The sequence below is a fragment of the Zerene cesonia genome, chromosome 18 (genome assembly GCF_012273895.1).
Source record: "Zerene cesonia ecotype Mississippi chromosome 18, Zerene_cesonia_1.1, whole genome shotgun sequence".
Classification (NCBI taxonomy): domain Eukaryota; kingdom Metazoa; phylum Arthropoda; class Insecta; order Lepidoptera; family Pieridae; genus Zerene; species Zerene cesonia.
This window is the reverse complement of record NC_052119.1, coordinates 8,869,854-8,895,745: the sequence shown is the minus strand read 5'-3', so window position 1 is coordinate 8,895,745 and position 25,892 is coordinate 8,869,854. Positions and strand designations below refer to the sequence as shown.

The following is a 25,892-nucleotide window of genomic DNA, read 5'->3' as shown; positions in this document are numbered from 1 at the left end:
AAGTAATAAATGTTATTTGCAGTTAACAATTTTCTTTTTTCTTTATTACAATATTTATGGCAAGACTAGGTAGATAGTGATAGTGATTTATATGTGTAATATCATCTATAAACTGCTCAGAATTTAACGCGTGAGAAACCGCGGACTAAAGCTAGTAGTTCATAAAATATCAGTCATTAATTATATTAACAGAATCGTGTCATATTGAGGCCATAGGTAGCCACGTCAGCGCGACATTTTTTATTTTCTATTTTTGCATTTTTCAATCATTTGTCATCTTATGTTTAACGCTTATTATTCCTGAAATACTTATCATTTTAATCCTGTATAAAAAATTTCAATTGAATCATTTTAATTCTATATAAAAATAAAAATCCGTCAGTTACTATTCTTTAAATGTACTTAATCACTAAATTACATAAAAAAAATAATTATATAGTAGATATAAGGGTTCAGGTGATTTATCCACCACGCTGGCCAAGTGCGAATTCGATGTTTTTAGTACTTATTATTATTAAACTTATTGGACATATCGGTCTTCCTTAGATGATTTCCTTCTCTGAAAAGTAAAGAAGTATAGAGTAAGATGTGAATTATTTGCATTTAAAAATAAACACGCTTGTCTTTTCTCAAATCTTTGACATTCTGATAAACCATAACCACTGAATTATTACTTCCACTTAATGGGCAGATATTCTAATAAATACTGATGGTATTAGGGAAACGCCCACTGTGGTAAAGCTCTATTTAATCTGTGTACGAAAACATTTAACACGATTTCTGTTTGGGGGCAAGTGTGACGTCATCTTAATGAATTTGGGCTACTGAGGGTGACTTGTCAATAACCTTCATTCGCTGTATTTTGTGTTTTTGTTTTAAATACTAGGAAACGCCTATATAATGAAGGTTTGGTCGATAACGAATATTACATAAAATTACATAAATTACTTGCAATAACTTGAATGTTAATCGTAATTATAGTTAATAAATATCTTTCGACTAGAAATTTTATACACTTTGATACGAAGTATCAAAAATCTATAATAATCACTAAGTATTTAGAACTACATATAATCCTCTTTACTCGAAAACTAATAAATCTATCATCATTCAGATTCGATTATATTACCTAAATTTATAAAACCCAAAGGTGATCAACTGTCTGATAATTAGATACTACCGCACAGTCCAAACTACTGGATCGATCAGGCTGGTTTTGACATGAAGATAGCCAGTATGATCTAGTTCGCCCATAAAGGATTAAAATAAATTGTATCCCTACAAGCCTACAATAATGAATGAAAATTTGTACCATGAAAATATATTTAGAACTCGCGAACAAATCTACGGGCAACAGCTTGATTTTTGACATAATAAATGTCGATTTATTCATTTGTTAATTTTCGTATCTATAACAGCACTCTTCAAAATCTCAATAAATATACAATTACATAACTTAGACATAGGAATAATTTCACTTACTAATCAAACTCAGCTTTATGAATATGTAACGCGGTTCGTAGTTCGTTCGTAATTAAATTTTAATCCTTTTTGTTCAACTACCAAAGTTGAGGCAAACTTGCGCTTCATTCAAGAGAATAAGCTTTTTACTGAAGGGAAGTTTCACTGGGAAAAATGGCCTAGATATCACAGTTGTTGTCATAAAACATTATTTCTGTAATCAATAGGAAAAAAAGAATAAAATTGAAAAGAAAATTTTTTTTTCTCTTATAAACAAAAATAATTAAGACGGGCTTATAATGCTGTGGGTTTATATGCATAGTATCTTTATGTATTTATATGCATAGATATGATAAATTTATTGTTTATTTAAATAAATGTTTATTGAAAATTTAACGTGGGCTATGTTTCACAGAGGATGCAGTTTTATTTTCATGATATGTAGGGAGGGTTATTCGAAGTTTCACTTTAAATTTATAGAATCGTAACCCTCGTCCAGCCACTATATAAAACAACAGGTTTCACGCTGATCTCCTAAACTAGCAAACCTACAGAAACCGAAAACCGAACAACATTCGCAGGGATGCAATTGCGCATATTATAAACGCCACTGTAAAATTCTGTTCTGTTTGTACACAGATAACAATCCGCATAACACATAACTGCTATAAATTCGCATTATAGTCTAACGAAAAAATATGCGTTAAATTACAAGCAAATTTTACTCACAATATTCCGGCAGTTTGCATTTTCACGAATAAGATTATTTATTTATTTATTTCATACATTTCATACATACATACATTTTTGACATTTTTAAATTTACAATGCAATTAATTAAACAATTTATTATATTCTAATAGTTTTTACAAGATTACAAATAACTTTTTTTTAAATAAACCCGTATTAATATCTGTTGCGTGATTTTAAATATTCTTTTCACCTCACCTGTATTTTTACAAATTTAATAAACTACCTTTCGTACCGTCACAATAAATATTTTCCTTGCCCTGATGAATAGGATGTCGGGGCTAACAGCATATGAATTATTCATTCCATCGCAAACAATATCGCCGCTTATTATAGTAAGTAATTTTGCCCAGCTTAGAATATCGGAGCGTTTGCTCAAGTTCTAATTAAATTATAATCCCTTTGAACTAGAAAACTGAACTTTATTCTAGCCTCATGCAGATATCTATTATGGGTTAGAGAGCTGCCGGTAGCTTATCTTTTTATATCGGAAAAAAGTATTTTAAGAGAGTGTTTAAAAAAGGTTTATATAGAAAGGTGATTGGTTATATTAGACCAGCATCGTGAAAGTCTGTGTACAGAAGCCAAATGCGTTTTTATGTTATCGAACTTGGTCTACGTGTGTATAACATAGAATTTTTGGAGATAATGAGAGAAATTAATTTAAATCCAGCAGAATACAAAGGTACATGTAGAACAAATCTCTATTTCCATCTCCGTTTCAATAACCAAAGTTAAAGAACTAGGCTTAATGTCAACGACGTCATAGCCTTAATGTCAATATAATATCTAGGAATATTGACATCTATTCCCATGGAGATACGTCGTATTATTATTACTAGATATGTTTATAGCATTTATAAATGAGAAACTGTTGAAGAAAAAATAATAATTGATCACCAGGCGAGAATCCTACCCGCGTCATTTTGCCAATAGATAGTGTGATACCTATAGATGGTGTGAGGTGTCTCTTAAGCACATAAAACCGAAAAAGTGGAGAAATTTGGGTGACCGAGATGCTAGGTGTTGCTACGGTTTACGATACGATATAGGCAAGAGAATATTAAGAAAATGTGTTTATTTAATATTCATTTATTTTCTTAATTGTATTGGTTAATTTAAATTTTAATTAAAATCACATTATCATACTTCACACTAATGTTATAAATGTGAGATTTGTTTGTTTGGATGTTTCTCCGTTAATCAAGCTGAACCTAATGAACGGATTTTGATGAAATTTGGGTGATAGGATACTTTGTATCCCGATTAAAAGCTTACTTGGGATAAAACAGGAATCTTGAAATCCGGGCGGAGCCGGGATGAGCGGTTAGGTTATTATATTTATATATAGACGCTCATCCCGGCTCGGGTGAGAAGATACTTTTTACCCTGATTAAATGCTTCCTTTTTTTAAATTACTAAAAAGTAGCTCATATCCATGAGCTGACTTGGGTGATGACTTTGGTGATGAGGAGTGTATAGCGAATGTCATAAAAATTCGTGTGATTAAAGGCTATGCACATGAAAAATGGAAAAGGAAAATTATGTTATATCCAGACAAAACTTTTAGCAGCTTCAGGGTATGGACCGAGGTAATTCATCACTGGCACCCGCGATTTGTTGCGTTTCTCGCTCTTTTGTGAAGGGAGCTTCGATTGCTTCCAGAAGCTATTGGGAGTAGTTGTGAGTTAAGTGTGATATATTGATGCAAGCATCTTTATGTCTTATCGTTCGTCTGTACATAATGTAGTTATTGTTTATATAAACCGTGATGGACATGTGTATACTGTAGTATTTTTTATGTATGTAGGGTAATTGTAAAATTTAAAAGATTAGAAAAAATCGATCATGTTTTGAGATTCATACATGAAATTCTGTAAAGTATTTGAGATACGATACGTCGCATATCGAGTTAAAGTACCAAATAAATAATGCAAATAGAAAAAAATCAGTCAAAAAACTCGAAGTCTTGAATAAAAAAATTGGTCACCCATCCAATTTATCCGTACCAAGTGTTGCTTAACTTGCATGGATTTTTGTTATTTGTTGTTATAGATGCAACAGAAATAAAATTGTAAACTGTCTAACAATCACGGATCTTGAGAGATTTAAAGGTGTCGGACACACGTGTTTGTGTGTAACCGACTCCTTTAGACTCAATTTAACCCACTTTAAACTGACAGATTTATTTCAATACTTTCATGAATTATTTTATTAACCTGATTTGGTTCGCCCGTATCAGTCTGGTTGATGCTATCATTAAAGCTTGTTTCTTAATATATTGTTACTATATTTATATTAGCTGCACCCGGCAAACGCTGTTCTGCCTTACTCTTATCATTTAGGGATATGAAAAATAGATGCCGATTCTCATAGATAAGCAAATAAGCACAAAAAATTTCAACAACGAAAACTATGACACGAGAATTTTATATATTAGATTATTTATCGATCAATAAATATTAACGTATTTTATACTATCCATTTGTATTGCCAGTATGTTTATTATATTTTCATAACATGCTTTCTTATCCAATAAGTGCAACTCAAAAGTTTTACAACCGCTGCCCACTACAGCCATTTCACGATACATTGTTTACTCAATTTGTTCCCCCATCTCAAGAGACCAGTAGCCAGTCGTAAAATTGCACTTAACACAACTATATAGGGGATATTTTTGTTTGTCTGTTGCTTTGTGCAATTTCGCGAAATGCATTAAGGGGTCGTCGAACGTATTTCAGGTTTTGAGTGAAGACGAAAATCGAGACTAAGTTTTCACTTGAGTTGGTACGTTTAAACGAAGATTTTCTGTTTTGTTTAATTTGCTAGAATAAAATATGTTCAGGTTGAAGTGTATCGTTTCTGAGATAGTATCTTGGAAGTTTGATAGTGAATTGAAATATATACATGTTTTGTCTGTAAGACAGTTGAACTGATATATATCTTAAAACGAATTGGTCTTAAAGTACTGGACTGGTTTCAAAAATTATTTCAGCCTTATAAAGCTGCATGTTTACCAAGTGACATAGGCTATCATGTACCGCGAGCGAAGTCGGGGCGTTCAGCTTGTATTCATAAGTAAAAATACCACTACCCTTAAGATATATATATCGTTTAGTAAAGAACAAATAATTGTGACGTCATGAAACAATTGCCCACAGTTACATGTTTTCTCCAAGTATTACAATTAATGTTAGACGTACAGCACTCAATTCAACTATCAACAAAGGCGTAGAATCTTCAGAAGAAACGTATCCCGGGATCGCATAGAATCGTAAGTCATTCATAAGCCAGCTTTTATCCCGGAAAGTGCAGCAGTGTCCCCGGGGTAGCACGAAATATAACATTTTGCATGCAAATATATTCACCTTGGTAAGCTTTGCGAATACACGGACTAGTGTTGCGCTTTCAAGCGTGACGGTTGTTTCTGATTGGTTTGATAATTGATGTTCATTGGTACGTGGTTTTTGAACGTAGAATGTTGAGTGCTTTGATAGTGGTACGTCTAATAGATATGAATATATGAAACTGTAACGTTCTGGTTCTGTTGAAAATTACTCAAGTGCACGTGCCATGACTTTGCGCAAGATGTATTCTAGTATATAGCCTACTTAATATTATAAATGCAAAAGTTTGTAAGGATGTGTATGCGTTTGTTGTTCTTTCATGCAAAAACTACTGAACCGATTGCAATGAAATTTGGTACATAGACAGCTGGACAACTGGAATAACATATAGGCAATTTTTTATCCCGATATTCATACGGGATACGGACTTACGCGGGTGAAACAGCGTGGCGCAGCTAGTTATATATAAATGTATTCATTGAGCACACAATTATAACTTTTTTCTAATTAGACATTAGCACCTTTTAATCGTAACTGTAATAAATATAATAACAAATTCCTATTCAAATGTGAAATCTATAGTCCTTATGACAATTGAAAAAAATTATAACAATAATAAGAATAAATTTAATGTTATAAAAATATAACATTAAATTTATTCTGATTCAATGTGTGTAAAGGTCTCACTTAAAACCTTTTAAATATTTTTCCAACCTACAAAAAGATTGATATTTTTAAACATTATTAGTCAGTTAGAAAAAAAAATTAATTTTATAGACTTACAACTTTTGTATAATACCTAAATCATACGTGTACACATCAATTGTTCATTTGTGAGTTTTTATTAACAAGTCACGATATTGAGCGAGCGTATAACTGTATATTTCATTTAATTATATCACAGTAGCCAGTAGCTATTTAACCGCAAAATAAACTGGATATAAATCTTTAATTTTGCCTTTCAAATTTATCGAGTGGACGTTTAATGTTTTTGTTATGAACAATTCATTATGTGTGACAACAAAGTGAAGTGACTTCGTATTTTAATTATAAATTAATGGTTTGTGAATGTGCACTTAAATAAACTTGTATGTTTTGTTTAAATGAAATAAATTAATCAACACACTCAATTACAATTATATACAAAAATAATAACAGTTATATAATTATGGTAACCATAATTATATAATACGAACGGTAGAAGCGTTAAAAATCACTAATTATAAATACTTATGAAAGTTTAGACGTATAATACATTTTTGGGTAATTTTGATGACCGTCATGAAGATTCGATAGTTTTCAACGAGAACTTTATATAAATTAGATCGTTTATATTTTATTATTCATCAAGTCTTCAATGTCTAATAGTGTCATTTATCATAATAGTCCTGACTAATTACAATTTAAAATTTAAATTCAATTTACGTAACAATCTACCTTCTATAAGTCCTTTATTCGTAAGTTTATATTTCCTATATACATATCTATATATCCATAACTTAGCAATAAGGTCTATGGGCTATGCCTACTCATATATCATAAACACAATACTTACACTATAGCATTCTTCGCTACGTATCTTTTCCAATACACTTATGCAACAAAATTTTCACCTCGCTGTATCGATCGAGTGTCCGATGCAATAACACGTAGTGTAATATCCCTAAATTTGTCAGTACCTGGAACGGACTCCATTTTGTGACCCAGCTCGCTAACTTGATAGCGTGTAGCGTCTTGACGAGCACAGTGCGATGGGAAAGACATTTATCACACTAATATTATAAATGTGAAAGTTTGTTTGTTTGGATGTTTGTCCGTCAATCATGGTGAAACTACTGAACGGATTTTGATGAAATTTGGTATACAGACAGGGTAGGTGTATTGGGTGATTGCATACTTTTCATTCCGTGTAAAGGCTCGCTTGGGTTAAAACTGTAATCTTGATATCAGTAATATTACTAAGCATATAATATAACTAAGTGGTATACCTTATAAATACTTCTACTCTACATATAATTTCTACATTTTGTAGATTACCAAGTTCATAACACAAGACTACCACTCCCGACTACCATTAAAAATCAGACGTAATTACATTAAATGATTACAATCAACACTTCTGACCGCGACTGCTCGTTTTCCCCACCGTCCAGTCGCATGCTACCAATTATTTAAACCCAATCTACCCCTCCCCCACACAACCATAGCTACAATGGGCATATTAAATATTCAACTGCGTTTAAATGGGGACGCATCGAAAACGAAGTTAAAATTTATCTGTGAAGACTCCGTTTTTCTTTTTTTTTATGTCATAGCGAGCAACTGAGCTGGTGGTTCGCCTGATGGTAGAACGAAAAAACGGTAGAAAGATTCGCAGAAGCTCAGACCTCTGAGAATGCGCTGCCCGCTTTTAAGGGAAAAGGGATAAGGAAAGGATTGATGAATGGAAAAAAGGAATGGACTGGGAAGGGCTAGGACAAGGAAATAGGCCTCCGGCTCCCCCACTCACCGCACGAAACACAATAGCAAGCTATTATTTTACGCCGGTTTTCTGTGGGGGTGTGGCACTTCCCCGGTGCGAGCTGGCCCAATTCGTGCCGAAGCGTGGCGACTCCCACAATAGTATTAACACCGTTTGTATGAACTGTTATACAACCGATCCCCATAGAAATCTTTACCCGTTATCCACCCCTTTATTTTGTTTGGTCCAAAAAGTTTATGCCTCTCCTATAATAATATATTAAACAGCTATGCAAGGTTAATCATTCAGCGTCATCAATGGTTAACCAGCGAAGCAGAGTTACTTTCCATTTCATTGTGTTCTATTATTGTAATAATTTGTTTCGTTTAAATTTTAATAAATCTCAATATATGAAATTGTATCCCTATTACCCTTGGTCACTACGTGATCTGCTGGAGCGATCGCACTATAATTTTTGGTGTTTGTTATTGTCAGTATAAGGATGAGAGTAAAACATAAAAAAATGTTTCCGAAAATTAAAAAAGTAAGAAATTATAACGGCTGTGTAATCTCCACAATTCACAATCTGTCAACTATTAATATTCTCATAAATATGAATATTATAAAAACGGAAAATTTTTGATACAATTTGACGACGAAAAATGGGAATCACGAATAGAAAATGATTCCCTATTTTGTACGGACATATTCGATAAACCATAATTACTCTTGACGGCGAATTAATGTGAAATTTGACAGGAAATTAAAGCGACTTACAAGTCACATGCAGGCTGTATGGAACGATTTAAAATAATTATTTCCTACATAAAGGTCACCAACATCCCGGGGGTGGTTCAAACTCTGAATCGGACCAAATAACAACAATTCCATATCAAACACAAAAACAATCACGTCAATCGTCAGAAAGAGAAAACATCGAGAAACGAAGATATTCTGTCGAATTTAGAACATCCTTCGCTTTTGTTACATCGGTTGAAAATAAATTTAATCATAAGAAAAAAACATTACACACACATGACATAAACGAACCTAATTTATTTTTACTTATCGTCGAATTCTGAGCACTGCGTGACCACGTCAGTATCATGTAATATGTAGGTGGGTAATAGATATTTTAGACTAAGAAAGCATCTATAAATAAAATCGAGTTACATACGAGCAATGGACCACAGAAATTGTATCCTCTTGATTGAATTTCTGAGGTTGCACTGAGATATACAGATACGCAATATCAAATCCTACAAACATTACATAGGCGAATGTTTATTAGTATGGATGGATATATGAATGTTTGCTACTCTTTTACGCGAAAACAGATCATTGCTTCTGTATAAAATTCGGTTCAGCGTTAGATTATAATCCGGATTAGCACATAAGTACCTTTTACACGGTTACCACCAGAGGGACGCTGCGGGTTACAGCTAGTAGTTCATACATATCAAATACAATTTTTAAGTGTGTTTGGTTGTCTATCTTTCATATAGTAACAAAGCGATTTTATGATGTAAAGAATAAGTATAACTTGATCAAACCATCGACAAGATTTATCGTTTCCATGAAGTATTTTATTATCTGTGGTTTCCATCAACATTTTACCAAGGCCTTGTCAGTAAACCTAAATTATTTAGTTCATTCTAGGTCAATTATGGAGTCATTAATTCTGAGGCCTTCAGTTCATTATAAATACGAATCGCTTATAAGTGACGATGTAAAATTTCGTTCATGGAAATAATTTTTATGGTAATATGGTGGATAAAGGTAAATTTTATTATGTATTAGTATGTTAGAAATGAATAGGCTCAGATAGGATTTGAACTTGTTTCACTAGCAGTATGTTACATTATCCTCTTTTGAATTGTATATTGTCTTTTAGAAATCCTAATAATATTATAAATGCGAAAGTTTGTAAGGATGTGTGTGTGTTTGTTGCTCTTTCACGCAAAAACTACTGAACCGATTGCAATGAAATTTGGTACGTAGACAGCTGGACAGCTGGAATAACATAAAGGCTACTTTTTATCCCGATATTCTTACGGGATACGGACTTACGCGGGTGAAATCGCGGGGCGCAGCTAGTAATTATATAATAATTAACTACGAAAAAAATCATTACACGAAAGACCTATCAAACCTATTAAATGTTAACCATTGACATTTAATATCAACAATCTATACTAATATTATAAAGCTGAAGTGTTTGTTTGTTTGTTTGAACGCACTAATCTGAGGAACTACTGGTCCGATTTGAAAAACTCTTTCAGTGATAGCCCATTTATTGAGGAAGGCTATGGGCTATATATGTACCACGGGCGAAGCCGGGGCGGACCGCCACATTGAACATGAATACTACATTATTAGATTCTCAATTTTGCTTCCAAAACAAAGCTTTTTTAATATTGATTATTTAAAGTCTAGACAGTGTACATGACGTTATTTAGAAAACTAATTAATTAACAACGAGTTATTGATTTTCTTCATTTTGCTATGACTTAATTGTTGAACCAACTTTGTCAAGTATTTAACAAAGATATTTTATTATTCCAAATCAGCTTGTATGGATGGACCAAACTAATTATTTAATCGAAAGTTTTTATTACACAAAACATAAAGATCGATATAATAAGATTTTTTTCTCTTTTCCCTTAAACTTAAACTTTGTCAATATTATTTATTCAATTAGATTTCTTATAGAATCAGTTTTGAAACATAGCATAGCTTTAACATTAACCACCAGTTCGGAAAGCAGTTTCTACAGAGAAGAGCCGTTCAGAAACCCTGACATTACTCTTTTAAAATAATAGGATAATTGTCAGATAGACGGATAATGATCACCTAGAACCTTGAAGTTTAAAATAAGAGAAGGCTTTAACAATAGCAAAATAACTAGAATAACAATTAAATCTTCCGAAAATGCACGTAAATACAAAATCAATACTTAAGACAAATAACGAAAAGCCGACTTATGAAGAAGACTTAAGAACCCAGAGGTTTAACAATTATCGCTGGGTTATCCTAAAAATAAATATACGCTATTTTTATTTCAACGTTTCCGCCATACTCAACTCAAAGATGTCCGGTCTAATTAGTAAATGAAATTATTAACAACTGGGTGAAATTTCGCTTGAGGGCCCGTAAAAAGTATTTGTTGCCACACAAGCGGCTGTTGGTAAAAGCAAATAGACCTACTTTATTTACCGTCTAAGCGGGAGGGTTTTTATTTAATCTGAAACATGGTTTAGAAGTTTGAGAGTACTGGAGACCAGCATTTTTGGACTGGGTTTATGACAAAGTTTGTTTATTTCACAGCGGTCATTTTGTTTCGTACATTCCGATAAAAAAAAATAGCAAAATCCAAATTTTAAACTTTTTAAATTTGTAGTATTCTTAAGTTCTTTTGAATTCCTGAGAGACCAATATATTTACATCTCAATGCTCAACTACAGAATATATATGAGTACTCAACTAACTATTTCCCCAGAGAAATAATCAGTTTATTGTAACTCGAATATGGTTTGTCTACTCAGATAATCAAGATTTAAAATATGTCACACTCCTTGGTGCTTTCCAATTTGCACTGTCTTTTAGTATTTAGTCAGAGTTGTTTATAGGTTGTATGACTGTATTATAGGAAGGTAAAGCCCCGAGAGGGTCGCGGACGTATACCAACCAGCTCCCGTGGCCCCTTCACTAAAGCAGCTCACGGAACACAGTGGAGTTTTAGTCGTTAGGAATCCGACATAATCCACGGGGGTCGTGGGTATCTATGCGAGATTTACCCACTCAAAAAAAGGTACCTGGGCTGTATTTAACTCTGAGTCCGTGAGTATTTTCTAGTATTTAAAGACGTTTACACCTAATTTACGAAAACTCTCAAAAATCTTTATCAAATTAATTCAGTAACTTTAGTCCCGAAGATTATTTTGAACGTTTCCAAAAGCAGCGATTTAAAGACTTCCCTCAGTAAAGAGATGAGTCTTCAAACATCACCAGAGCCAGGACTACAAGTGGGGTATGGGGCAGATGATGTACATCCGTTTCACTGATCGATTTTCTTTAGGGACAAGTAGGTGATCAGCCTTCTTTCGCCGGGAATTGAACCCAGGACCCCTCGGTTCTACGCTCACTCGTTAACCACTGTATTGACGTCGAAGCGTTAATTAAAATTTAAGCAATAACCGTTGATTTGTTATTTTATAACCTTCATACTATTATGCTAGGCTACATAAAATCTATGCGCCATTTCATTGCGTGTTGTTTGGCTTCCGGCTTAGTGTTAAGCCATTGTAAGCAGGTCAATGACATTACGTTGTATATTTTCTAATTAACTGCCGACCGTCCGCCATTTTCAATGATGCTTTGCTGAAAATATTATACAAATGCATGCATTTCTTATCAAACTTTTGCCCAGATATGTGAAGCTGATAAATAAAAGCTATTGCAAAAATGTAGAACGAGAAGGTAAATTATAAATGCCGTGAAATTAAAATACAATGAATTATGTGTGTACATATAAACTTTAAGGATATAAATTCACATTTTGCTAGCTTTGCCTTTTCTCTCTTATATCATGCTACTTTTTATAGAACGTGATTTAATTGTATTATGATGATGTTATCTAGATTTAAAATCTTCAAAACAACTTTGAACGAAATAAAATTGCAATATTTCCCACTTACGCTTCCGCGTAAGTACCTACCCATAGAAAATCGTTTAACAAAAACCCAACAAGGTATCAAGGAAAAATGCCCCGCAGCGGGTCGCATCTGTAATTATAACCACAAAGGATGATAAATAGATACTTGCAAATGGAGGTGTCCATTTGACGCGGGGACGTATTACGGTGCCATTCCATGCGCAAATGACATGAGAATTAATCACTGTAATTATATTTTTAATTATCGAAATATCAAATCGAAAACGCTGTATTGGTGGTTGTTTATGACAACAAAGCCTTTGTCCACAAAGACATCGAATTGTACCTTAACGGCAAAGTAAATTAAACATTATCCACTTAGCTTAAAGTCCATTATTCATTGATGTCACATCTGTTTACAAAAAAAGCTGCCTCAACGATTCATAAGAGCATCGAAAGCCAATAAAATTGACGAATTTTCAATTTTCGATCACGCTCAGTTCAAAGGGAATGTGGAATAAAAGGTATTCCAGGTGACGTCAAGCGGCATAGCCGATGTCCAGCAATAATCGGATTGCAGACCGATCCACGTCACAATTAAACTGATTTTTCAGTTTTCCACTCGCAACTGAGATTGTCTACCGTAATCCTACCAATATTCGTTTATGCTCCTGGACTCATTTTATATACGAATCATCGTAAAACGAAGTTACTGGTTGGTGATCTATGGGGATACACAGATATTAGAAGGCGCGAGTTAGAACAGCTGTTTCTACGGAGAAGATATAAAATTTCTATCTGTTAACTTTTTTTTTTATCCGCCTCCTAGACTAGAAACATCATTTTTTTAAACAATGAAGTAACAATATATAGCAAATATAAATTGCATTTTAAACGTAGGAGAATGTATATCAGAGTAATTAATAAGTACTTTATTGTATTATTAAAAAAGACATGTATTAAATATAATGATACATTTCGAACTAAATAACTTGGTATTTTAGGGACCTGTGTAACATTTCTTCATCCTATTCTACAAGATCTCATAATGTATTTACTAATATTAAGTTTCTTATTTCTTATTCCTATAGTTTGTTTACCTATATGTAACTTGCCTACAGTTTTCCAACCTAGGGATGCTATGCTATTAATTTGTTATTAAAATATGAGCCTAATAAAATGTTACTTTATTTCATTTAATTTTAAATAATAACCAGATGTAGATTGATTCTATATTGCAGTGCGCCGCAAAGATGGTAAGGTTTCAATTTCATTTGGTCTGAAGGCGACGGAATAATCTTTTTCAATTTCCTTTGCTCATATTGAAGTTTCATACAGCTGTACTTCGAGTCTAGGCATAGACTTAAGAGCTTTCGGTAGGTATGTATTTTTTTCTGTGTTAGGTCCTGGTTCATCTGATGGTAAGCGATTACTACTGCCCATGAATATTAGTTACATAGATTGCATTCGCATTGAGGACTAATGCGTTGCTTCTTTTTAAAGGATACGGTAAGTGAAGTCCCGTGTCCCCTAGTGGGGTTTGGGGCAGATGATGTACATCTGATCGATTTTCTTTATGGACAAGTAGGCGATCAACTTTCTGTGTCCTGCCAGACCGAGACATTTTTTTTTGTGCGTATATAAGGGATACGGTATAAAGATACAAATTATGAAAAGTCAACGTTTCTAATTTTGTCACTAGCACAGCATTTTACTTGCGTTCACATTGTATTTATGCCATGACGATTTAATTTATTTGTTTATAACACAAAAATTTATTACAATACAACTGACGACAGACGGTCCTATAAATAGGGACTTTATAGATTATAATCGACTTGGTATTGCATAGAACTTATAACTTTTATACAGTAGAAGTACTCCCGTGCGAGAAATTTTATTACAAGTAAAAAAGTAAGTATTAGATTTTTATCGGATTTCTCTTAAATTATAGATTGTTTTTTGGCTATTATTAATTGAAAAGAAATTCAATTTTAATGTAATCACTCACCGATCGTTTTCCTCAAATGAATGTAAAAACATCCTACTTCAAAAATGAGATTACATAAAAGAAAATAATTACAAAAATTGCTTTTACAAAATGAAGCAAATGAATCGTGGGTTTGCGACAACCGAACGATTCTAATTTGATTGCAATCTCCTTATTTTTTAGATTGGATTGGAATTTTAAATCATTATTACAATTTCTAACGAGATATTTCAATGTTTACTTCAAACGTTTTTAATATACAAAAACTTTTATTAAAAACATATTGAAGAAAAACCGAAGTCTTTCAAAATCAACGTTCAAAATGTAGACATATATTCCCATCTTTTCCGATATTTTACTTACTAAAAGCACCACAGCATAAAAAACCGTGAAAACACACTTGACTTACCAAAAATCTAGCTGCCCCGCTTTACCTGAAAGCAGAAATACATTTTTATAAAAGGATTTACATCACGTTTTAAAATATGGAAACCTCTACCAATAAAGGTTTTCAAGCAAACATTTTAAACGCACGGCGTTTATTTGCATTCCGCCCACAACCAACAAAACACCAAGCAAATAATGTTATACGTCTATGAATAAATATAAAGTTTAAAACAGGCAATGAAAAGTTTGAGCCATGTAAAACTATGTCTATTTTAACGCATTATTTACTTCCATTAATGCAATTATTATAAAGTTTATTATGTTTTTTTTTTGTCATAGTCGGCACAGGAAAGTGAATAAATAATAAACGACTGGGAAGGATAGAAAAGAATAGGGGTATCCGGCACGCCCTCGTAAGAACCAGTAGCATTTGCATGCTAATATTTCAGGCCGATATTCAGTGGGGGTGTGGCATCTTTCCCGGTGCGAGCTGGCCCAATTCGTGCCACAGCGTGCCCAACGTTTAAAGGATCCATATAAAGATTAAAATCACGCTGGAGCACAGAACGATTTCTATTCAATGTGCTGTTGTCGATTGTAAGTGACAAGGTTTATACAGATATATTACTATTTGCCTATTTGTTGTCATATTTTTGATCTTCTTACATTATCTGTAATAAACTACACATATTAAAACATGGAACTTTAATCCAAGCTGCTAATGAAATAAAAGATTTATTGTTTCAATAGTGTGACCAATTAAACATTAATTTCTTTCATTGTTTTATCAAATTACCACCACCAACCACCACTATTCTTGACTAGATTCGAACCCAACACCGTATAACCCTAACAAATAGACGATCACTTAACTAATGACGTCATCTAATTATAAATTTTTAAGTACAATGTGCGTGAACAGCTCTCATATTCAGCCAACAAGGGCTGATACGAAATATTTGCCCTAACACGCTACGACCGCTCTTGACCTTTTGTAATTACATAAAACGGCGGTAGTTGAATGTTTCGGCCATTTTGCTCGCTCCATATGAATTTTACGATACGGAATTCGAAGGGAAAAAGTTAAATAATACTGGAAACTTGATATTGACAGGTACTCTGTTGAACTTTTATAACCTGAGATCGTTACTCGTTGATAAGGCGGCACAATAAATTGGTCTCTTTTTTAGGCTTTTAGTGACACGCTCGCCACACGCTGACTATCGGTGCTACCAGTCAACGCATGAACTTCTATGTACCTCAAACGCACACCTAAACGTTATTCTAAAACGCTGTCAGCACCGACGGTCTGCGTGACTATAAAACAACCTTGGTGCTAGAACGCTATATAGGCTAAAATGTATATAAATATATAAGTTTTGTGGACATACGGAGCGAGATAATCAGTTCTTAAGTAGGCTCCTTAAATAAAGAAAAAAAAACAGTCATTTTTATTATTTGAACGGTCACTTCCATAACGATTTCTAGACAGTTAAATAACAGTTTTGTAGCACTGCTGTCTTCCTCTTCCCACTGAAAGGATTATGATAAAACATTAATTTATAAGCAAATTTTTCTATCACTCAGATTAATACAATTTAATCAAATACGGTGCCATAAAAATTTATTAACAACATACCGATGAATAAAGAATCAGCCTACCAAAAGCATATTAAATGAGTACGCTTAGACGCCTTCGCGTAAATTTTCTTTTCTATAGCGTATTTATATGCCCCCACGTTAACGGACATTTAAAATTTATACGATCTGCGTAAAACGTTGGGAAAGTTCAAGTTTTTAGGAAGATACGATTAATGTATCGCGATAAGGGGGCTTTTGGGAATTCAATAAGGTGTCTGCTTTCTAGAGATGCGTATGTTTGTAAATATACCATGGATATAGGAATTATTTTGCTTACGGGAGATAATATGGATAAATATACACAAAGATTAACATAACAACACACTAAAACTATTAATTTTTATACAAGGACAGGTTTGGTTTTTTATTTTGCTTAAGACAAGCATCAAAAATACAACAGTCAATTTATAAATCCTGTAATCGGTAGAACCATAGGGAGAACGTTACATTTTACCTGAATATCAAATAGATTTATCCCAGTAAAATCTAGGTCGAACTAAACATCATCTATAATATTAGTATGATTGTTTATTAAAATTAAGAAAGAAAGAAAGAACATACGTTAACCACAATTACTAAAACACTATAAAAAACATCACTTACAACTAATATTATAACAAGATGTTTCAAAAACGGGCGTTTGTTTGCAGTTATCTGTGATTAGAACTACTCAGGTTTTCAGTCGTTCACTTATATTAGCTTGTGGCGCTTAGATATTTTTATATAACCATAGCCATAGCCATAAGCCATAGCCATAACGGTCATATCTTCTAATATATGAAATTCTCGTGTCAGTTCTCGTTGCCATACTCCTCCGAAACGGCTTGACCGATTCATATGAAATTTCGTGTGCATATCAGGTATGTTTGAGAATCGGCTAACATCTATTTTTCATACCTCTAAATGATCAGAGTAAGGCAGAACAGCGTTTGCCGGGTGCAGCTAGTAAGTTATATAAAAATGACTAATAAATTAATTTTTAAACTTGAAATACACATATAGTTTTATTTAATAAATACAATGCAAATTTTAACCCACATTGCCCGTAGTCATACATAAATCAAACTGAAAACCAGTATTTAGAGTGTCCCAGCGGGAACAAACCACTCGTACATCGCACATTGATATGCTTTAGTTATTTACATTTTAATTAACGTTGCTATTAATCTAGAACTTTATGCTAGACATGGCTAAATGTGTATTTGGAATTTTTATTGACAGTTTTTCTATACTTACAGATATTTTCGAGTTTTTAGAGAACTTCTTTGAATGCTTCTTGCAAATACAGAGAGATGAATTTTATTTGCAATCACAAATTTTCTAGGTAAATTTATTTTTTTAACTATAAAGTGAGATTATTGCTGGTGCAGTTAGAATAAAAATATATTGTTATTACTAGCTGCACCCGGCAAACGCTGTTCTGCCTTACTCTTATCCTTTAGGGGTATGAAAAATAGATGTTGGCCGATTCTCATACATACCCAATATGCACACAAAATTTCATAATCGGTCCAGCCGTTTCGGAGGAGTTTGGCAACGAAAACTGTGACACGAGAATTTTATATATTAGATAAATGTTTAGTTTTAAAGCAATAAAATGCTTATATAACTTTCGTAATCTAAGCGTCACTAAAATAAACACAATAAGTAGTAGTTTACATTAATAAAGTGCTATTTAAAGTGTACTGTGTCCCAATCAAGAAGATTAAAGCTAGTCCTATAAAGAAAATGAAGTCGGAACAAAATGCAAGAGTAAATTTGAACAATAACATTTTCCTTCATTGAAAACTCTTGTTAACAGCTTTGAATAAAAAGGGATGACGTTTTTACTAAATGGTGGGATCTTAAAGAATTTGTTATGTAATATTTATAAATGTTTATTTTTTGAGTTTCATTCGATGTTATATATATCAAATTTATGTTTTATGTAAACAATGAAGAATTTGTAATAAACGTATAAACATCAAGTCTTTTATCATTATGAAATGAACTCAGCTTAAAATACGAACACGCATTTTTATCTTATTAATTAATTACAGTAACGATCATAAAAATTTAATTAAATCGTTTCTAAGTCATTAAATGATACATTCATGTTTGTATTTTTGTATTTAAATTTCGTCTAACTCCGTATACAAAGTGTTTAAAAACATAATATTCTTATTATAATCATAACGAGATTATTTTTTAAGGATTACACCTTTTCTAAAGAAGATTTAATAATCCTAACGTAATATTAAACCCTATGTATATGACTGCACACGCATTTGCTATTAATATTCTAGCAGGCGCGGTTATATTATGGTAAATTACCCATTATTTACGGTCTGTCACGCTGTTATATAAAAAAGAGGAATTCATTAATACGTGAGTAATAAATACTCCTATTTACGCATTTGTAGGGGAGTAAATCTGCAATAAAAAAGGACATTTGAAGGAAATAGTCATAAACGCACTGATGTTTATAGCAGTAATCGGAGATTGGCGATTCCTTCATAAGCCTCGAAGGATATCTTGCTTATTTAATATGATTGAATATATATATATATATACATCGTTTTCTGTCATTCTATTTTATCAAAGGAAAAGTATAAGTCTATGTGTGTATGCTTGTAGGGTTTCACAACACATGGCGCCTTGCGTTATTAAGTATTGTTTTCGTGTACCCTATAATCATCTTACGAATGGTATATTCTTTTATAACCGGTGTATTTTTATATATAAGACAAATTTGACATAATGGCCTTACCCCTCTGCAAATGTACATGGGTGGTGGTTACTCTGTGGCTAATTTTAGTTTATATTCCTAAATAAAGCAATTGTATGCATTTATCAGATCAAGAAAAGCTCGTAAGTTAAGGTATTTTTATTTGTTAGAGGTGAAGCTCGTTTTCCATTAGCTCTAGTTAGAACTAGTTATAACTTATATGCTTTATTAAAACTAGTATTCATTAGAGTTCAAAATTGAATACTGGTAAACCAGTTCATTATGCCATTAGCAATAATACTAACATTTTTAGCCAGTAACTATTATACTTATTTGTTTTCCAATATTATTCTCTACAAAACTGTCTATTTACAGTATTACGAGTATATAGAACAGAAAATACGTTCTTATGATAATTGGGATTTAACCTTGTTTTGAGGGTATCTACATATTTAATAATATAAATCTATTGAACATTTTGGCGTTGAACTTAATGTTAGACATTCAATAATTTCGATCAGAATTCATTTAAATATTTCGGAGAAATACGCGGTATACGTATGCCTGTATACATATATTGTAGAGTTGTTAATAAGAGTATTTGTTAATTTCATAATTAAACATAGAAATACGGTATGTCATCGATTGCTACTTCTTAAGATCGCATTAAAATAGGTTACACATACATACAAATACGGACATATAAAACGCTCAATTTGAACCCAATAATTCAACTTATATAAATAACATATCTTTGATTTGTCTTATTAAGATCAAATCAAATCAAAATGTTTATTTTTCAAATTAAGCGCAAATCTTAGACGCTCTAATTCGCATAATATTGCCGCTAGGGGGCGCCTCTTGTATATAATGAAGTAGTCGACAACCCTTGCTTCAGGGAGCGGTGTTAGGAAATTACTTAGGCGCCGTGAATAGGGTCACGCCGTTGAAGAAATTTGCAAAAGCTAGTAAAATAAATACAAAAAAGGTTCAATAATAAAAAGGAAGAGTGGTTGAGGGATTAAATAAGAAAATATATGTTTTGCGGACCGTTTAATTTGCATCTACTTTAATATAAGTCCGTATTATATTATTTCTTTGTTTGTTTGTATACTAACTCAAAAGCAACTTACTAATATAAAAATTCATTCACCAGTAAAAAGCTAAGCATTACAATTAATTAAACCTTTTTTCGTAAAATATGTCACAGTTTAAGTAACTTTCTATCGGTAAAAGAACTTTTAAAATCGATTAAGTAAATCCAGAGATCCCCACAATGTCACAAACATACAAGTTGCAATACTTTATCTCTTAATTATAGATAGCTTTAATGCGCATAAACCTACCTTACCTTACCTAACCTAACCTTGTAGCGGTAAAAACTATGTAAACATTACTATTCAATCTAAAAGCCACACTTCCCTTACAAGTACAATCAAATCGCTAACATAAAAGCAATTTCCTATCTAGCCCCCGATACCAAAAATTAGTTATAATTCGTAAAATGCATTCGTCACGGGGCAACCCTACTCTGTCTCGTAGGGGTGGTTTTACTGCGAGTCGGTCGTCGTTTGTTTAATGTCGTTTTGGTTATAATAACAGGTGATAAGGCTGAACATACAGACCGCTGGTTTATGACATATATATGTATATAAGTTTTTGATTTCTTTGTGTGTTTATACAATGATGATTTAGAAGCAGAAGACGTGTCTTAGATTATAATTCATGCAAAACTGATGTTAATTTATTTTCAAGTATCAGTCTTTCATGTCAATTGTAGCACTCAAGTCATTGTTTATGTTATTGATATTTTTACGAATGTATCTAGAATTTCAAATATTTTCATCTTAAACCTGCCGATTAACCTTTTTTATTATTCACAATTCGTCATCTACTTCCAATACTCTTAAGAAAATGATGTAATCTAACCACGGAATATGTTTGATTTGCTCTGAGCTAATTATGCTCTGATTTAATTATTTTCTCTCATTACCCTTTACTTCATTATTATTATATTACACTAAAATTTTAAATGTCAAAGTTTGATTGTTTGGATGTTTGTGCGTCAATCACGCTGAAACTACTGAACGCGTTTGATGAAATTTGGTATACAGACAGGGTATGAGCTGACTTGGGTGATAGGATACTTTTATGCCGATTAAATGCTCCCTTGGGATAAAACAGTACTCTTGATATCCGGGCGGAGCCGGGACGAGCGTCTAGTATCTTATATATAACTAGCGATCCGCCGCGGTTTTGCTGGCAAACTTTTCAGCTTTATCAATATTATTAATACCACAAATAACATAATTATGATTTGAAAGATTGTATTCATGAAAATTTATACTTTTACACAATATTTACTTCTACCATTTCCACTAAAACTACTGAACCGATATCTATGCAATTTGGCTATCTAAAACAGTTTGAGCAAATCCGCGAAATATGCTTGTGCAACGCGAATCAGGGCTTTTATTCGGTAGAAAAGTCTACATTTACATTTTTAAACTCTACGTCTTCCCAGCGGAATATACTCGCATGTCGAGTTGAGTCGTGAGTGCTTGTTTTTAGGTCGCGATGTTTGTAGTTTTCAACTATTTTTTACGGGATTAAAAAAAATCTGATGATTTCTATATACTATAACGTCTACGCTATAATGAACCGAATGCATTTTGAAATAAGTATCGTTTTAATTTTACTATCATCCAACATTACATCGTTTAAAGCAAAGTCCCTCTGTGTCGATGTATGCTACAATCTTCAGAACTACGCAACGGATTTTGATGCGGATTTTTTTAGTAGGATCGTGGAAGTGGAAGGTTTGTATATAACCTGAATAAACGCATCCGTGCGAAGTCGGGCGACTAGTTCACTATATGACTTACATAAACTAGTATTATTGTAATAAGCAAATAAAAAAAAACCTCATCACCGCAAATTGAAACGTCTATTTCAATCCATCTAAATTAAGATATTTTTGTATTATACTCTTTCTGATAATATCCGATCGATAATAAACATATTATATTTACAAGTCTAGTGTAGCGATATTTAAAAACTTTGGTATCTATAAATAAACTCCTGATTCTATTATGAAACAATATTTAGTTACTTAAACGGACATAGTCATGTTACGTCAAGTAACACTATTTAATTGCACTGCGATTGTGCTACTCGGACTTTACTAAATCAATATCGGATCCAGCTACCCTCACTTCTTTAATGGACGTCTAACTGTGATTTATTATCCACTGACTACCTCAATTAGCAATTGTGAAGAATCACTGTACGTTTATATCTGAGATAATTGTTTTAAATGAATCTGACATCAATTAAAGGCAAAGTTTTCTCTCTATAAAAGTAACAGGTTTGTAACGGTGGATGGATACTAGTATTTTTTTGAGGCAAAACCTGGATATGTTATAGATCATAAAGGAACATATTAGGTACAGACGAAAATATTACACTTTTACCTGTGCACACGAGTGAAGCCGCGGGCTTAAACTAGTCAATTATAAGTTATATATAAGTAAGTAAGTGTACATTGTTTTGGATTGGAAAATTCGTTTCTGTCTTCGAAAAGGGTGGGAGGAAGATTCGACCATAGCATTGACGATTGCAGTATAATTACGACTCATTCCTACGCCAAAGGGGTGTGAGCATGTCTATTTATCTTTAGAATTATTCTTATTCAAATGAGTTTAACAAGCTTCGTGAATTATAAGCTTGAACGTAACCGTCTTTGTGGAGCTGGCAAAAACTCGAATGGCTTTGCGTTTTTTAGATTGCGACATTTAAATGGTTAGTGAAATGAAGATTTTTAAATTAATCATATTTTGCATTTGCTCGGGAAAAGTTTCTTCGTAATGAAAATGTTTATTTATTTTACTGCTTATTGATCAGAATTTATAAAAGCAATCGTTTTAGAAAGTTTGTTCAAAGAATAATTTTCAATTATGAATTACTACCTGCGCCCCGCGGTTTCACCCGCGTAAGTCCGTATCCCGTAGGAATATCGGGATAAAAAGGTGCCTATATATTATTCCAGTTTTTCAGCTGTCTACGTACCAAATTTCATTGCAATCGGTTCAGTAGTTTTTGCGTGAAAGAGCAACAAACACACACACGTCCTTACATATAAATAAATGGCGCCCACTCGTGTCATATGTCAACTGTCAAACGATAAAAGGGTCACGTCACTTGACTTCCTGTAGTTCGAGGAAGAAATTGTATTCCATATTATGCTCATCCGTGAAGCAGTGACAGTGTGATAGAATCTAATGTACTGTATACCCTTTATAATAATTTGTTTTATAAGGAAATTTGGAGGTCTACATTCTTAGATCCATCTAACTCGATCATACAAATATAAGAACAGAAATGTTACATTGCTAATCGCCCGGTTTCTGAGGGTTGGACGGGCGTATTGTGCAGTGTGTATTGCATGGAGAAAGACAAAAGAATGTCTTAAAGAGCAATTAAATATAAAATATTTTTTAGGCATTCACGCACTTTGAAGTAGAAAATGTTCAAAGAAAATGAAAAAATAGAATAAGAATTGTAAGGTCATGTCAGTCAGTCAATGTTTTACTAAATTACTGATAAAAAAGGTTTTTTGAACACCAATTTAATAAAACATTATGCGTAGAATAAGATAAAGTGCATAAAAATCGATAGTACAGTGACCTACACCAACACATGCGATTTCAAAATCACCCTTTGCGCACACACGCACACGCACACTTACACAAAATTGCGTAGCGGGCGGTGATGGGGACAAAATATTGATTCTACCCCAAATTAAGTCACACACTCTCTCGCTTAATATTATAAGTCGTAAAATAATAACAGTGTACTTGTTGTCATCTTAGCACTTTTATCTTGACGATTTTGACAACGATGAGCGAAAGGTAGAATAAAATTTGAGGGAGTTGTACAAAAAATTGTGCAATTTTGTGTTTTAAATATGGATGGATCAAAACTCTAAATAGAAACAATTATAATGAATCTGTATCTCCACTAGTCCCTACGTCCCTATCAATATTTACGAGAAAGCAACTCTGTCCGTTTATTTCTCTTCTTCACATCTAAACCAATTTGAATGAAATTTGGTGCAGATAGTAAATGCCACGGAACGGAAAATTTCAGGCGTTGCAATATATATATAGTATATATGTAATTTGAAAAGTATGGAAACTATTTTGATCTATAATTTGAGTAGAATACTGCTAAATATGGCATTCATAAATTCTATTACATTAAAATTTTCAATGAAGGACTGAAATGTTATGATTATTTTCGTTTATGTGATAGGAATTAAGTACTTATTTTATTTTTCAAATTATCTTACATTTCCACATCACCACGGCTCAAAATGGTGAAAGAAAACAAGTGAGGGAACCGGCACGTCGACTAATTAAAAATTGGATATCTGGCAACCTGCACATGACCATTCTGGTTTAGTAACTGAACTTTCATAGGAGGCCTGTACCCGTGTGCGTGGCCTTGCAGTGAAACATAACATATGGGCTGATGATGATTATGATTATGAGGCTGATAATTTAAAAGCAGTGTAGTCGTATATGGGTTTCATAGAAAGCGTGTTTCTTTTACTAGTAACACCTATATAATTCACATTTAGTCACCATTACAATTATATTATTAGTTTTTATAACCGAGTAGATCAAACAAATTCAGCGCCTATTTTATAACGTATACATAGATACAATTTAATTCCATTGAAACGAATATTTTACATTAATTAAGCCCAAGTCCTCAAAACAAAAGTCCATTCAGCCCACATTAAATGATTAAAATCGCTTAAACAAATGGAACCCGCAAATGTCTGCTTAAATAATTTCAATTTCCATTTGGATCCGAAGTTTTCTAATACAATCTCGACCGATTGTCTCATTGTAATTGCCAGCCACTGAAATCTCGTTAGTGATTTGTTAAGACATCACAGTTCGAACCCTCTTGACTCTGGAGGGCTCTTAACATAGATATTCTGCTTACACGCGAAGAATACGTTTAGCATTTGATAACCTATATAGCTGTTATACCCATTTGCATAAAGGCCTACGTAGGTCTTCTGAACAGAAGGTACTAGCGGTCCGATTGTTATAACATCGGTGGGAATTAGGTACAACCTGATCCAAGGAATACGTTATTTGACAAGATTTATAAACTATTTCAGTTCATTACATAGCAAAAATTGTTTTCTTACAATTCTGTTGATGAGTCATAAAAATTAAATATTGACAATTTAAATATCCTGCTAAACACTTCTCTGCGCAAGAGCTGCTTGAACGAGTACGTTTAAATAAAGTAGGTACGGTCCGTTTGTAACTCTTTGTTCGTTTGTACCTCAAGATACGTACTTTTTTTATTAGTGTCAGCGTCAACGTATGAAAAGGATACTTTTAGTCCAAGAAAATGGGTAGGGTAAATGCGAATTTGAGATTAAAACTTGAATTTTTGATATAATTTACTTT

General features: G+C 32.9%; 1 protein-coding gene across 4 annotated transcripts in view; it reads right to left on the bottom strand.

The window, feature by feature from the left end:
* The window catches only part of LOC119833867, a 166,689-nt gene that overhangs the window by 130,150 nt on the left and 10,647 nt on the right, over positions 1-25,892 (bottom strand). For all 4 annotated transcript variants that reach the window (XM_038358076.1, XM_038358075.1, XM_038358078.1 and 1 more), the window contains exon 2: positions 15,073-15,097. The gene's annotated coding sequence lies outside the window, so the exon portion shown is untranslated. The remainder of the gene's footprint in view (positions 1-15,072; positions 15,098-25,892) is intronic.